The sequence below is a fragment of the Euprymna scolopes genome, chromosome 22 (assembly GCF_053919585.1).
Source record: "Euprymna scolopes isolate OS-2025 chromosome 22, ASM5391958v1, whole genome shotgun sequence".
NCBI classification, from domain to species: domain Eukaryota; kingdom Metazoa; phylum Mollusca; class Cephalopoda; order Sepiida; family Sepiolidae; genus Euprymna; species Euprymna scolopes.
The window spans coordinates 52,804,889-52,819,754 of record NC_136503.1 but is presented as its reverse complement, the minus strand read 5'-3'; the positions used below and the strand labels follow the sequence as shown (position 1 = coordinate 52,819,754).

The 14,866-nt window shown below is 31.3% G+C and overlaps 1 protein-coding gene across 1 annotated transcript in view; it reads left to right on the top strand.

The window, feature by feature from the left end:
- Positions 1-14,866, top strand: part of LOC145243442 (uncharacterized) — a 1,410,572-nt gene that overhangs the window by 1,047,167 nt on the left and 348,539 nt on the right. The gene's annotated exons all lie outside the window — the stretch shown is intronic.

Here is a 14,866-nt window from a genome sequence, read left to right as displayed (position 1 = left end):
AGAGCAAATCCACCCAGAAACTCTTGTGTACGGCTCTTTCACCCCCTCAATTGTCTTAAAATGATAGCCTCTAATGTTTTCCTTAAGAAATAAGATTATATATATTTTATTTCTATATATGTAAACACTGCATGAGTTGTAATCAGTTTTATACATAAACTAAATCAATATATTGTTTACTGCACTATATGTTACGATGTCCAAAAAAAAAGTGACCGTACACATACGTACATAGATATACACGCACTCACAAATACGCAAGGTTGTCACGTTTGATTGATGTCATCATAGCATTTGTAATATTGTTGACAAAACGCAAGATATTACAAATATCTGCAACAAGATTTATTGGAGATTATTAAATCAGGATAAATGTACACACACGCACGTTTATATTTCTTAACAAAACAATTCAATTTAGCAAAAAAAAAAAATAAATAAATAAAAATAAAGTCGGACTTAAAACTCCAGGATTCTGTTATTTAATTACTCGTTCAGTCAAAGAGGTAAACATGGCAAAAATAATTTTCCAAGTAATTAAATAGCAAAGAATTTAGAGTGAGTAGTAGAAACAGTGTTTCAAAATCATCAACTCTAGCGGGGGAATATTTTTTCTTTTAGTTTAGAGGCTAATATGTCACTTAAATGGATATATTTGTTTGAAGTAGCTGGGTCTTGGCAGTATTTTGTGTGAACAGTCGCCAGAGATGTTGGAAATTCTGTTTCTAACCTTTATCCTCGAGTTTCTTCCGGGCCTTGATAAGTGGTGATTCCCATATTTTTGTGAAGACGAACTGGATGTATTTGCATTCATTACAGCAAAGCTTAAGTTCCTTGTGCAAGTTTAATCATGTAAAATTGTTTCTTTCCTGAAGACTTGTTACCTTTTGGCTAAGATCTTGGAGCTCCTCCAAGATACCCACAACACACTTTTATTTTTGCCCCCGGTTCTCCCAAATTTGCATTTACTTTGGAAGGACATCAATCACTTGATAAACTCCATCTTGATTCATTTTACCTCCTATTTAAATTCCACTCCCTTTTAGAAACTGACCTACTTGTCTTTGGTTCTGAACACACTGGAAAAGAGTGTGCTTAGAGAGCATTACTAACCGATCCTTTTTGTTTTACCCACTATCAACCGCCAATGAATTTGTATAAATTATATTTTTGAATAAAATATTAATTTTCTGAAAATTATCCTACTTTTACTATATATTTATGCAATACTTTTGTCTATATTAACAGTAGTTTAATAAAGAAAAAAGGATACATTTCTGAAAACCCTTCTTAAAGTATTTGTTTTTTTTAATTTTCAAGGGAGGTAATTTAACAGCCTCAAGTATGTATAAGCAAGAAAAGTTCATAGAGAAACAGAGAAGATACTCTCTCTCTCTCTCTCTCTCTCTCTCTCTCTCTCTCTCTCTCTCTCTCTCTCTCTCTAAAACATGGGAACCTGTTCAACAAATCAGAGCATTTTTTCATAATTTCAACCACTTTTTCACTACATAAACATTTAGTTATTTAGTTCCTCTACAGTATGAAGTGTCGACTCAGTTGCTTACCTTCTATAAATGTGTTTTACGGTATGATAACTCTTTTAGGGTCATTTAATGCTGAATCCATTCATTCTAGTAAGAAAATAATGTTCTTCAAGTTTTTAATCTCTTCAAATATTCATTCACGTTCTGTTTCGTTGTTATATTTTACGGTATATCAACCCTTGAACATTTGTAGAAATTACAATTTCTGTATGATTCTGTTGTAAATATGATCTTTTGAATACTCGACTATTGAATATCGAATATTTCGCCTGGATTTTCCTCGAAGAGCACCTTCTTCAACTTTGTAATATTTTGCATGAGTATTTTTCTAAATGCATAAAATTCACAAATATCACGGTCAAACCAGACAACCACCCAAACAAAACCAATTCGCCTCCTCCCTTAAGGCTCGCTTTCACAAATATCCATGGGCTTAGAAGTAATCTAGATGATGTAGAGTCTTAACTCTTAGAAAACTCCTAGGATATCTTAGTATTAAGTGAAACAAACTTACACTCCCCAATCCATTCTAACTACTTTAATATGAGAGGATACCGCCCTCTCTGCCATAAGAACACATATAGATATATGCACGAGCTGTGAGTATATTCATAGCACCCTCCCTTTAACTAGAGAGCAATGTCTTGAATCGGATGATCAGGCTTTTATGTGCTTTCGACTAGCCTTTCATCACTGTATTACTTATATTTTTTCTACCGTTCTCCCTCAACTCAGTATTGTACCCTAATCTATCATGTCTCTGATAGTATAGATGCAGCACTTTCCTTAGACAGTAACGTCCAAATACATGTGTTTGGTGACTTTTATGTCCACTATAAAAATTGCTTTGGTTTCTCAGGTTAGACAGATGCAGCTGGACACTCTGCTTATAGCTTCTCTATCGCCCATTCTTCACACAGACAGTAATGTTCCCAACCTGCCTACCAGATCGTTAACTCCAGCAGGCTTCACTTCTAGACTTATTCCTCACCACAGCATGCAAGGATTGTGTGATTAATGCCCGCAGTCCACTTGGAAACGCAGACCACTTCGTGATATTATTTGACATCACACTTAAATCACAAGCCCAAGGTGAGGAGCGATTGCTCAAAACAACAAGCTACTACAAAAGGGCTAATTGGGAAGCCATTAGAAAACGCATCAGAGATGCCCCATGGACTGATATCTTCTCCCTTCTTGCTGAACAGTGTGCCAATGATACAACTGAATGGTGCAAAGCAGGCATTGAAGCACATGTTCCCACACAGAAGTGTTATATTAAGGCCCACTCACCCCCATGCACAAAGACCGCATGGATTCTTCCGGTTCATACGTCATAAGTCAAATACAAATAGGCAAAAATGCATAGATGCTAGAAATCATTGTAAGAGAGAAATAGCAACAGCCAAAAGAAAGCATGCTGAAATAATCAGGGAACGCATAGAATTGCAAAAGATAGGAACTCGTGATTTCTGGAAAATTTATACTAGTGTAGTGAATAAAGGGCAGTCAGTAATTCCTCCACTATCCAACAACCAGAAGGTCACATGTACGGCAACTGAGAAGGCAAAACTGCTTGCCCGGCGATTCGTCTTTAACTCTACCTCAAAGCCAACAAACAACTCCCTCCCAAATTTCCTTATGTGGACTAAAGCCACACTTCTCATGTCCACCTCTTTGCTAAAATCTTTGAGACCTTAATAAACATTACTCAACCCTCTCGCAAAAGCATATCTTCTCTTTGACAAACAGTATGGATTTAGGCAATGTGGTTCTACTGCAAATATTTTAATAGTCATCTCTGAACGCATATACCATGTATTGGATGAGGTGGACAAAGCCTGGGCTGTAGGTCTTGATATATCCAAGGTCTTTGATACCGTCTGGCACAAAGAGCTGCTAATGAAAATTGAATCCTACGGTATAACTGGATGTATACTAAATATAATTAGATCCTTCTTATATAATAATCCAGGTTGTCATTGATGGACGTACATCCAGGCAACATAACATTAATTTGGGAGTGCTTCAGGGGTTCATCCTTGGACCATTATTATTCCTGATATTCATAAACGACCTTTCCGATAATATTGTGTTCGAGATGGGTATATTTGCTGATGATACAATGCTCTATAACATGCATGAAGGAAGAACAGATGTATATAAATCTAAGACAATGGCAGAATCATCAGAAAATGACTTCCAGATTGTAGTGAAATGGGGCTACAAAGGGATGGTAGCATTTAATGCTAGTAAGACTAAGCTGCTCTCCTTTATCCATTACAAGACACCTCTCCAACCACCTATATCCATGACAAATAACACCCTACCTGAGAATTATTCCTTCAAACTCCTTGGGCAATATGAAATTCAAACATTTGTGGGCAATATGAACTTGAAGAAATACATTGAAGACATTGTCAATTTTATAGGATCATCATTCTTCTCTCCAGAATGTTCCTTTATTGTATGCAAATTATTGAATTTTTTCCTTTCTGGGTTCTAATTCTCGTGCTTGCTTTGCCGCTTGGTTTTGTGATTTCCATGTCCACCAACACGGCTTCTTATTGGTGACTAGCTGACGCTCGGCTATGCCCGGTCGTACAATATGCTTAAACATGCTATTTTAATTTATATAGATTGAGTATGTATTATTATATAACAGTCCTCTATTGAATATTATATATTATGAGGAATAATTTGCCCGGTAGATTAATCAAAAAAAAAAAAAATTTTTTTAATAATAATGATAATGTCGTTCTTCAAATTCCGTCTGCGTTTGTTTACAATGTCACATCAGCTGATATTTGGGCTTGACGATCTTAAAAATACTCTTTCTTATCTCTCATAGATAAAAAGAGGAATTGTTATAGAGGAATATTTAACCTTACGCCCGCCAAGCTTACACTGTGAAATATTCCCCTGTAAAAATCTCCTTTTTTTTTGTCTATAAAAGAAGAAAGACTATTTTTAAGACCGGATTTTTTTTTTCGATTTTCGATATTATGGGATGAATTTCTGTACAAAACACATCTAAGAACACTGCCAGACATATAAATTACCTTTGTGTGAAATTTGCAAAAGATAAGCTCAGCCATTTCAGAACCTATGAGGAGGAAACTTGCACACACACACACACACACACACACACACACACACACACACACACACACACACACACAGGCTTTTATATAACAGTAGAGATAGAGATTATTTCGACGCTGTTTAATATTTTTTCTTATTATTAATGCGTTATTTGTTTGTTCTTTTTTTTTCATACGGATTTGCTGTCTGTAAAGATTATGTGTTTCTTTTTTGCATTGGTTTATTGCTAATGCTGCGGAACTACAAATGGATGCTTTGTCATGGAATCTTCTGGATAATTACATTTGTTATACACCCATGCTCATATAACTCTGTCTTTATCTTCAGATCTATCTATATTCTATTTCTCTTAGTCTGTTCCACTTAGTCTCAGAAACTACTGGGCCGACATGGTTGAAATTTTGTATGGACGTTTGTTATGATAAAGGGCAGCAAACTAAGTATTATGGTTTCTATTTGATGCACAGTAGAGATTAATATGGATTAATATGAATTAGTAATCACAATACCATATTTACTCTAGAAGTTTTCTCAAAAACTACAGAACGATTTGACTGAAATTTTGTATGGGCCTTTATGATAAAATACAACCAAGTATTATGGTATCCATTCGATGTACAGTTAAGGTTTAATAGGGATTAGTTACTTCAATATCATATTTATTCTAGAATTTTTCTCACAACCTACTGGGCCGATTTGGCTGAAATTTTGTAAAACCTTTATTATGATAAAATGCAGTCAACTAAGCATTATGGTATCAGTTCGATTCATAGTTAATCATTAAGAGGGATTATTATTTAGATTCATCGTACTACTGTTCTCACCTAGAGTTTTATTTTCAGAACGTTTCAGTCGATGTAATCTCCGACCTTCTTCAGGTGTAGCTTGTTGAACTCAGGAATGTTTCTGTCAAACTTGGGAATTTGGATGGAATTTCGAGTTGGACCCTTTATTTAATGCACAGGGGTAGCGCGCTCTTGTTCTGTTAGAGGTCCTAAGTAATTCGCAATTGTATTTTTCAGTCACCCACACTGAGGATTGAACCTTCAACCTTCAGGAGAATATCATTTTTTTACAATTGATTTTTCCAAGTACTTAACCATTGCGTCACAAGAACCCATGGTGCAGTGGTTAGAGTACTTGGAAAAATCAATTGTAAAAAGTGATATTCTCCTGAAGGTTGAAGGTTCAATCCTCAGTGTAGGCGACCGAAAAATACACTTACGAATTACGCAGGGCCTTCATTCAATCATGGCTGACAGAAGAAAAGCACACTACCCTGTGAAGTAAATAAAGGGTTCTGCTTCGAAAGTTTGTCCAAATTACCGAGCAACATTCCCGAGATCGACAAGATACACTTGAAGAAGGTCGGAGGTTATATCGGCTGAAACGTGGTGAATAGCACACTCAAGATGAGAACAGTAGTCCGATGAATCCAAATAATACGAATAACCAATCCTCATCTCAAAAATTCAGAAACGTAATAGGGATTAGTATTTAATACAAAAATGAGCACGAACTTAACCATATTTCATTATTCAACCAGCAATTTTGCATTAAACACTCATTCTAAGTAAACGCGTTATAACTTTTGCCCGTTTTTAACGGGCTAAATAGTCTAGTCTGTATATATTTTTGAATCTATCTTTGATTATTTGTTCATGGTATATAACCGAATTGGATGTTATTCTTGAGTATTTAACTATTTTTCAGTGTTTTTCTTAGCTCTGTAATCTCTATTAAACGTGTAAACTGTTGAAAAGGATTTACGTTTACCTCGGTTGTACTGTACTTGGGTTTTGTTTTTTTCTTAGATAAGCTAATCTATGTTCCACTGGCAAATTTTCGTGATGGCCGTTTTATTGGTATTAACTATAAAGATTAAAGACAAGAAAGAAAAAAAAAAAGAAGAAAATATTGGGTTAGGGCTGGGTGGGTAGGGTTTGGTACGTAGGACAAAGGAGTAAAGATTTATGCTTTGAAAGATAATCAATAATATTGGCTTGTTCAAACCATAAAAGCTTCTGCCAAGTTGGCTATCATAAAAAAGGGGGAAAAACAAAATACAAAATAACAAATATATAAATAATAATAATAATAATAATAATAATAATAATAATAATAATAATAATATAAAGAAGAAGTAGAAAACCTTTCTTTGCATTTTTTTTTTTAGTTTTACAAGCTGTGTCAATGGAAATTCCATGGTAAAATATTTCATAGTTTTCGGATTATTTTAGTTGAGGATTTTTTTTTTTTATGGGAGAAACAACTAATCAAGGCGCAGAAGCCATTTGAAGATAAAAAAGGAAAAAAACACAAAATAACAAATGAATAAATAAATAAATAAATAATAAAAATATAATCAATTCCAAAAAGCTTTGAAAAACGAATGAGAGAAATTGGAATCAGACGAATAACTGGAGAGATACAACGAATTCCAATAATGAAAACAGTTGAAACTTTAAGAAAAACCCTTGAATGCAGAGACTAATATGCATGAGGAACATGTGCAGGCCAGACAAACTGTTGCAGAGGCAAAACACGAAGTGTTACATGGAAACAAGAACAAATAGTCAAGAAGGGTCAAGGAGGATGGAAAGACTAAGGAGAGAGTGCTGACGAGACCTCTGCTGGACAAGTGCAAAGAGAACTGAGACCTTGGGGAGGCTTATTGCCACTCAAATTATTGTTCTCATCTAGATGTTATTCCTAGAACCTTTTGACCAATCGCGCAAGAGATATAAGCGGGAAATAATAATCAGTTATAAATGACAGGATGGTAAAGGTTCAATCCTCTCTAAAGCCGATACTGAGAATGCAATTACGAATTACTTAAGACTTCTACCTCGTCTGAAAAAACGAGAAATCCACAAATACACACACATATCGTGTGTGTGTGTGTGTAAATATATATATATATATATATATATATATATATATATATATATATATATATATATATATATGAACAAATGATTAATAAAACATGTTAAAAGACATCTTGAAAAAGAGTTAAAAACATATTTAATTTTAAAAAAAAGGAAACACAAGATAAGTGGATAGTCCTTAATCCGCGGAGTTTCGAAGAAATACTCTCCTTCTCATCAGAGGGCAGGAATTAGCAAAATCCAGGATCGGATTTTGCATATAAAAGTATTTAATGAAACTATAAGTAAGTCACAGATCTTACTTGGTTAAAAAAAAGGTTGAGGTAAGGGGAACAGGAGGCAAAAGAAAAATGATAAAAAGAATTAAATATGTTTTTAACTCTTTTTCAAGATGTCTTTTAACATGTTTTATTAATCATTTGTTCATATTATAAGCTCTATTTCCTTTTCGGTTTTATTGAGCTTTTACATCTGGTTGAGTTTATTTTACTTGTAAATATTAACTCTTTAATATTTATAATATATTTTAAGTTTACTATTTTGATTACCTTGGTAAACTTATTGTAATTTTTATTTTATATATATATATATATATATATATATATATATATATATATATATATATATGCTAATGTATATATGCTAAATGATATATATATATATGCTAAATGATATATATATATACATATATATATACATACATATATATATATATATATATATATATATATATATATATATATATATATATATGCTAATACAGGGTGACCCCCCAAAAAAGAGGACATTCAATTGTTTTTCTGAGCATTTTACAGTCAACGGAGAAAAAAGGCCAAAGACTTTAGTGTTTGATGTGATGTTTTGAATATAATAAACTAGTTATGACCAAAGTTTCATTTCATTCGGACAAAACACTAAGAAACGGGGCCTAATTAGAGTTGGTCCCCTTTTTTTGGGTCACCCAGTATATATATATATATATATATATATATATATATATATATATATATATATATATGCTAAATTATATATATATAAGCTAATATATATATATATGTATGCTATTATATATGCCAATATGTATATATATGCTAAATTATATATATATATATAAGCTAATATATATGTATGCTATTATATATGCTAATATATATATATATGCTAATATATATATATATATATATGCTGATATATATATATATGCTAATATATATATCTATGCTAATATATATATCTATGCTAATATATATATATCTATGCTAATATATATATATATGCTAATATATATATGCTAATATATATATATATATGCTTATATATATATGCTAATATATATATATATATATATGCTTATATATATATATATATGCTTATATATATATATATATATATATATATATATATATATATATGCTTATATATATATCTATATGCTAATATATATATATATGCTTATATATATGCTAATATATATATGTAGGCTTATATATATATGTTAATATATATATATAGGCTTATATATATATTTGCTAATATATATATGCTAATATATATATATATGCTAATATATATATGCTAATATATATATATATGCTAATATATATATGCTAATATATATATATATGCTAATATATATATATATATATGCTAATATATATATATGCTAATATATATATATATATTTGTTAATATATATATGCTAATATATATATATGCTAATATATATATATATGCTAATATATATATATGCTAATATATATATATGCTAATATATATATATATGCTAAGATATATATATATATACTAATATATATATATGCTAATATATATATATATATATATATGCTAATATATATATGTATGCTAATATATATATATAAGCTAATATATATATGTATGCTATTATATATGCTAATATATATATGTATGCTATTATATATGCTAATATATATATATGTATGCTATTATATATGCTAATATATATATATGCTAATATATATATATGCATGCTATTATATATGCTAATGTATATATATATGTATGTTTGCTATTATATATGCTAATATATATATATGTGTGCTAATATATATATATATATATACACACACACACACACACACACACACACACACACATATATATATATATATATATATATACACTAACAATTTTTGGTTTTTAACGATACTTAAATTCGGTATTAGTATCTCCTTCCTAGGAGATCGAGGAAATAGTTTTCCCTTAGAAAATTTGTCCATATATTTTAAACTTTAATAGATATATATTATATATTATTTTACTTATATGCATGTATTCGCTGTACCACGGGTGATCAGCATAGTGTAACTGTGGTAAGACTAGGACCTCGAACCATATATATATATATATATATATATATATATATATATATATATATATATATATATATATATATATATATATACAATGTTCAAAATTTCATACAAATTCTAGAGTTTAATATCAAGATTTTTGATTTAGGCGAGAATCACTCGAAAAACATGAAGGTTCCATCTATTTTCTCGAGTGATTCTTGTCCAAGATGAGAACAGTAGTCCAAATAATGCTTCTCTTATGAGATATCATAGTTAAGTGCTGTAAGTAATGACCAAAACTATCCGTATACAAGGTGACTGTCCAAGAAAAAAAAACAATATGAAACATGGAAATATTTTACTTCTCTACTCTTAATTTGTATGGTAGTTAGTGAACTAAAAATCCCCCGCTCTGTTCTTCATCTTGAAATTATGTCCGGTGGCAACAATTTCTGTTGGTGACACTTAGTATTCGTTTTCAACGGAGTAGAAGTAATTAAATCAAAAATCTTAAAATTCATTCCCATATGAAGCAAACTTCAGAGATAGAAACAAAGGAAACGGAGGCAAAAACATTGAGGTTTTTCTTTGTTTTATTGGTTTTGTTTTTGTTTTAATAAAAATATTTTATTTTTAAATATGGAGAAATCACCTGATTTCCTTAACAACACTGACGCTATTTTTTTACAAAAAAAAAACAACAAAAAAAAAACAGATTAAAATTATGTTTTTGAACCAAAAATATATTTTTTTAGGAGACATTTTATCAAGTACCAAACAGTTTTATATTTCGGAGCTTATTAGATGAGGATTGATAATTGGTATTATTTACATCCTTTGGCCTACTGTTATAATTTTGGACGTTATTCTCACAAAGTTTCAGTTGATGCAGCATCCAACGTTCCTCTGGTGTGTCTTGACAAACTCTGGAAACTGTACGCAATGTTGAAAGGAACACTTTATTTAATCTACAGTGGTACCTTTTTTTATTGGTTCTGTCAACCATGACTGGGTAGAAGTCGTAATTAAGTTCAAATTTTACCTTGGTTGAACCGTTGCGAAAATAACATCGAAGATGAGAACAGTAATCCGAACAATCTAAATAAAAGACGCCAAAAAGTCTGGTAGAAATGTAGAAAGGATTTTCGTGGAGTTTCATTATAACCATAAATGTGAAAACTTGGAAAGCTTTACCCAGTTGTTAGCCGGTTGTCTTTGGAGACCCTATAAGTTGCTAGCTCATGCTAACTTCCTGCAGAATCGCCGACCTGATGAGACTAGCATTAGACAGCTTACTGGAGAATAACATAATGCATTAGTGCTTTAAATGCTACCCTGACAAATACCTGGCAAAAAAACACCCCACAAAATGAAACATACAAATACTTTCTCAAACAGCGACGCAACTACTTCCTCACTGATGCAGTTTACAAAAAACAAAGTCTACTCTATTTCCCTCCAGAAGCCTTTCTCATATTCCGATTCTAAACTTTTGAGATAAGGATTGGTTATTCGTATTATTTGGAATCTTCGGATAAGACACACCCAAAGAAGGTCGAAGGTTACATCGACCGAAATGTTTTGAAAATGACACCCAAGATGCGAACAGCCATCCGAAAATTCCAAATAATATGATTTCTCATATTCGTTTAAAATTATTATTGATAAATATTTAAATTTTTCTAACATTACATAAGACGAGATACTGACGAAGAACGCTTTAATGTAAATGGCTTGAACTGCTCCTTTTTTCTATTTTGCTTTGAGATTCGCTTTCTTCGTCACTTCTGAAAACATGTTTTCACAGGAACGTGTTGATTCAAAGTATTTTCAAAGAATGAAAATCGTTTCAACACTCTCGCCGAAGTAACAAGTCGATGTGAAAGCAATAAGTTAACACAAAATCAGAAACTCCTATAAGACAAGCAGCCAAATACTAGAGAGATATGGAGAGAGATTTATCCAAACGGCCGCGCCTTGAACAAAACCTACACTTAACTATCCTACCCCGTGCATTTGGCCTGCAGGAGACAAAGTCGCAAAGGATTCAATAACTCACATACTAAAATTCTACATCTCATGTACATATTCTTACACATTACCGCCAGTCGGCTGAACAGAAACAAACTGCTACTCACAGCATACACGCACTAACAAAACAAGGTAAACCAACGCACATACACAATGCCACACTGCCAAATACTCACATACTTACATGCACATATTATTCACACTATGAACAATTTGCCTAGTGACTATTTACTCAACTTTCTTTACCAAACACGTGTTTGCACAATTAACATTCACTTACTCAAATAACTTTTATATTCTTATAGAATTGTAATATAAAAATATTTTGTTGTAACGTTTCGTTTTTCTCAATTCTTCATTTACAAAACTCTGTATTATGTTTTAGTGCGCACTAACTGGTGATCTTTCTATTCTCTCAACGTTTCGTTTATTTCCAATTGTATATGCATGTACGTATATATATATAAAATATATTTTAGTCATCGACATACAGACCTGTTTCGTTGTTTCACAACTCATCAGTGCCGCTAGACTAACACCTCTGCCAAGCCGAGGATCGAACCTAGAACCGTCGTGATGACAGTCGGCAGTCCTACCCCCTGACTACGGAATCGGTGGCCGAAATTAAACTGTCCGAATGGGTATTTAAATAAACATCCGTCCGCTACTCGTAGAAGGCTCAAACGTTTTGTTTGTAAACAAATTGCGAGCTTCGCATTATTTCAGCTAAATTAAGTAGCGAGTAAGATAATTAATATATATATATATATATATATATATATATAATGTGTGTGTATAGAAAAGAGGAAACACGACAATATAAAGATGTATAAATTTAATCGTTCATTGTGTAATGTACATGTCGTTTGATATTTCTTACCTGCTACCTCCCCTCTTCTGAAGAAAAGTATGGGTCATTGTAATACCTATGTGTAATCATTCCTTTGAATGAACGATTTAATTTATGTGCACTAGTATATATTTTTATACTTTTTCCTTCTGTATATAAGCTCCACCTCAAATAAAGCGCCTTTTATTATCCCTATAAGTCTTCTTGTAAAGAATTTCATCAATTCTTTTTGAGCCCTCTATATACACATGTATATCGTTTATGAGAAAATGTGTTTATTCAATTATATGTCACATTTTATTCATACCAGTTCTTTAATTAATAAAGCTCGATGTAATTGCAGAATATATACAATTAAATTAGGAGAAAAAGAACGTATAAATAGGGATATGACAAGAGAATATTCTTACTATTGTTTTGACTCTCGAGTATATATCCGATAGTTAGACACAGTTAATCAATCGAGAACCACATCCGACTATATAAAAGCATATAAGATATTATCTGATATATACTCGAGAGTCAAAATAATTTAAAAAAATATTCTCTTGTCATAACCTTACTTCTAAACTTTAAAATAAAAGTAAGGAATATGAGCATGATTACAAAATCCGAAACTTGAGAGAGAAGAAAAAGAATTTCTCTTTCAACTTTCGGATTTTTGCAATCATGCCAACATTCCTTGATTTTCTTTTAAAATTGATAAGTTCTTTTTTCTTCTGATGAGTTAAGGGCGGAATATATTCAAATATTTACATGATAATTACATGCGCTACGAAACAAGTGCTGTCAAGAACTGTGTATGTCAACGTAATTAAAGAAATAAACGGTAAGATGGTCAATATCTTGAAATTTGGAATATAGAATTTTGTCATATATATATATATATATATATATATATATATATATATATATATATATATATATATTAATTATTATGTGCATGAAAGTATGCCTATGGACATGCATGTTTCTAAGCTTGAAGCTTCTATGCATGTTATAATAATAATTAATAAAAATAAATAATTAAATACGTCCCATAAAAAATAAGGGCGATTCATGCATATACCTTATATTTCGGCATATTAGACGACCCTGAAAGTTAAAAAAATCATCTTTAAAAAACAATATTTCATAAGATACCGGGTGTTGCACCCTTTAGTCTTGGCTAAACAAACATGGTTTCGTGATTTAGCTGTCGTCTTATGCAACCGATATATGATAAATTTATGAAAATTTACTGCAATTTTGTACCTCATCTTATCTAATGGTGGCCTTATACGCCGAAATATACAGTGTATATATATATATATATATATATATAAGTGAACGTGTCTCTCTGTCTGTGTGTCTGTGTACATTTCCCTACGAAATAACTCTGTCAATTTTTAGTCTACAGACTCGAAATTTGATATACAGGGTACTGAGATTTGGGAAAATCGATATGATCAGGTTTCGGTCAAAAATGTGGCTGTTAAGGGGTCAAAGTTCAACGATTTGGCCTTTGAAAACTCTACACACACCTCCGAAAATTTTGGGTCTAAACACTTGACATTTTAGATATAGGTTCCTTGAACATGGATCAAACTTAATAACTTGATTTGAGCCCAAAACAATAAATATTAAGGGGCTATAATAGGGGTCAAATTTAAAAAAATTACCGTTTTGTTTTGTTTTTTTATTTTATTTTAATTTTTTTGCTCAGTATACACTTTCAAACACCCGGGCAACGAAAATACAAAATAGCTTATAGCTCTTAAAAAGCGCTAAGGTAGCAGAAAAAAATAATAGCGTTTAGACGTTGTTAATATCGCTAAAAAACGCCAACAACAAATCTTATCTATTTATCTACCTATCTACATATCAATATATATATATATATATATATATATATTCGTGTATATATATGCATATATATATATATATATATATATATATATATATATATATATATATATATATATATATATATATATATGTTCGTGTGGTTCTTGGCAATACCCCAAAACGCTATCGTCGTTCAAAATAAGCTTACCCTCGCCATGGATCACGTTACAGATTTGGTAACGGACATGTTTGTTCCATCCTACACATTAATCCTGAACATTTTCT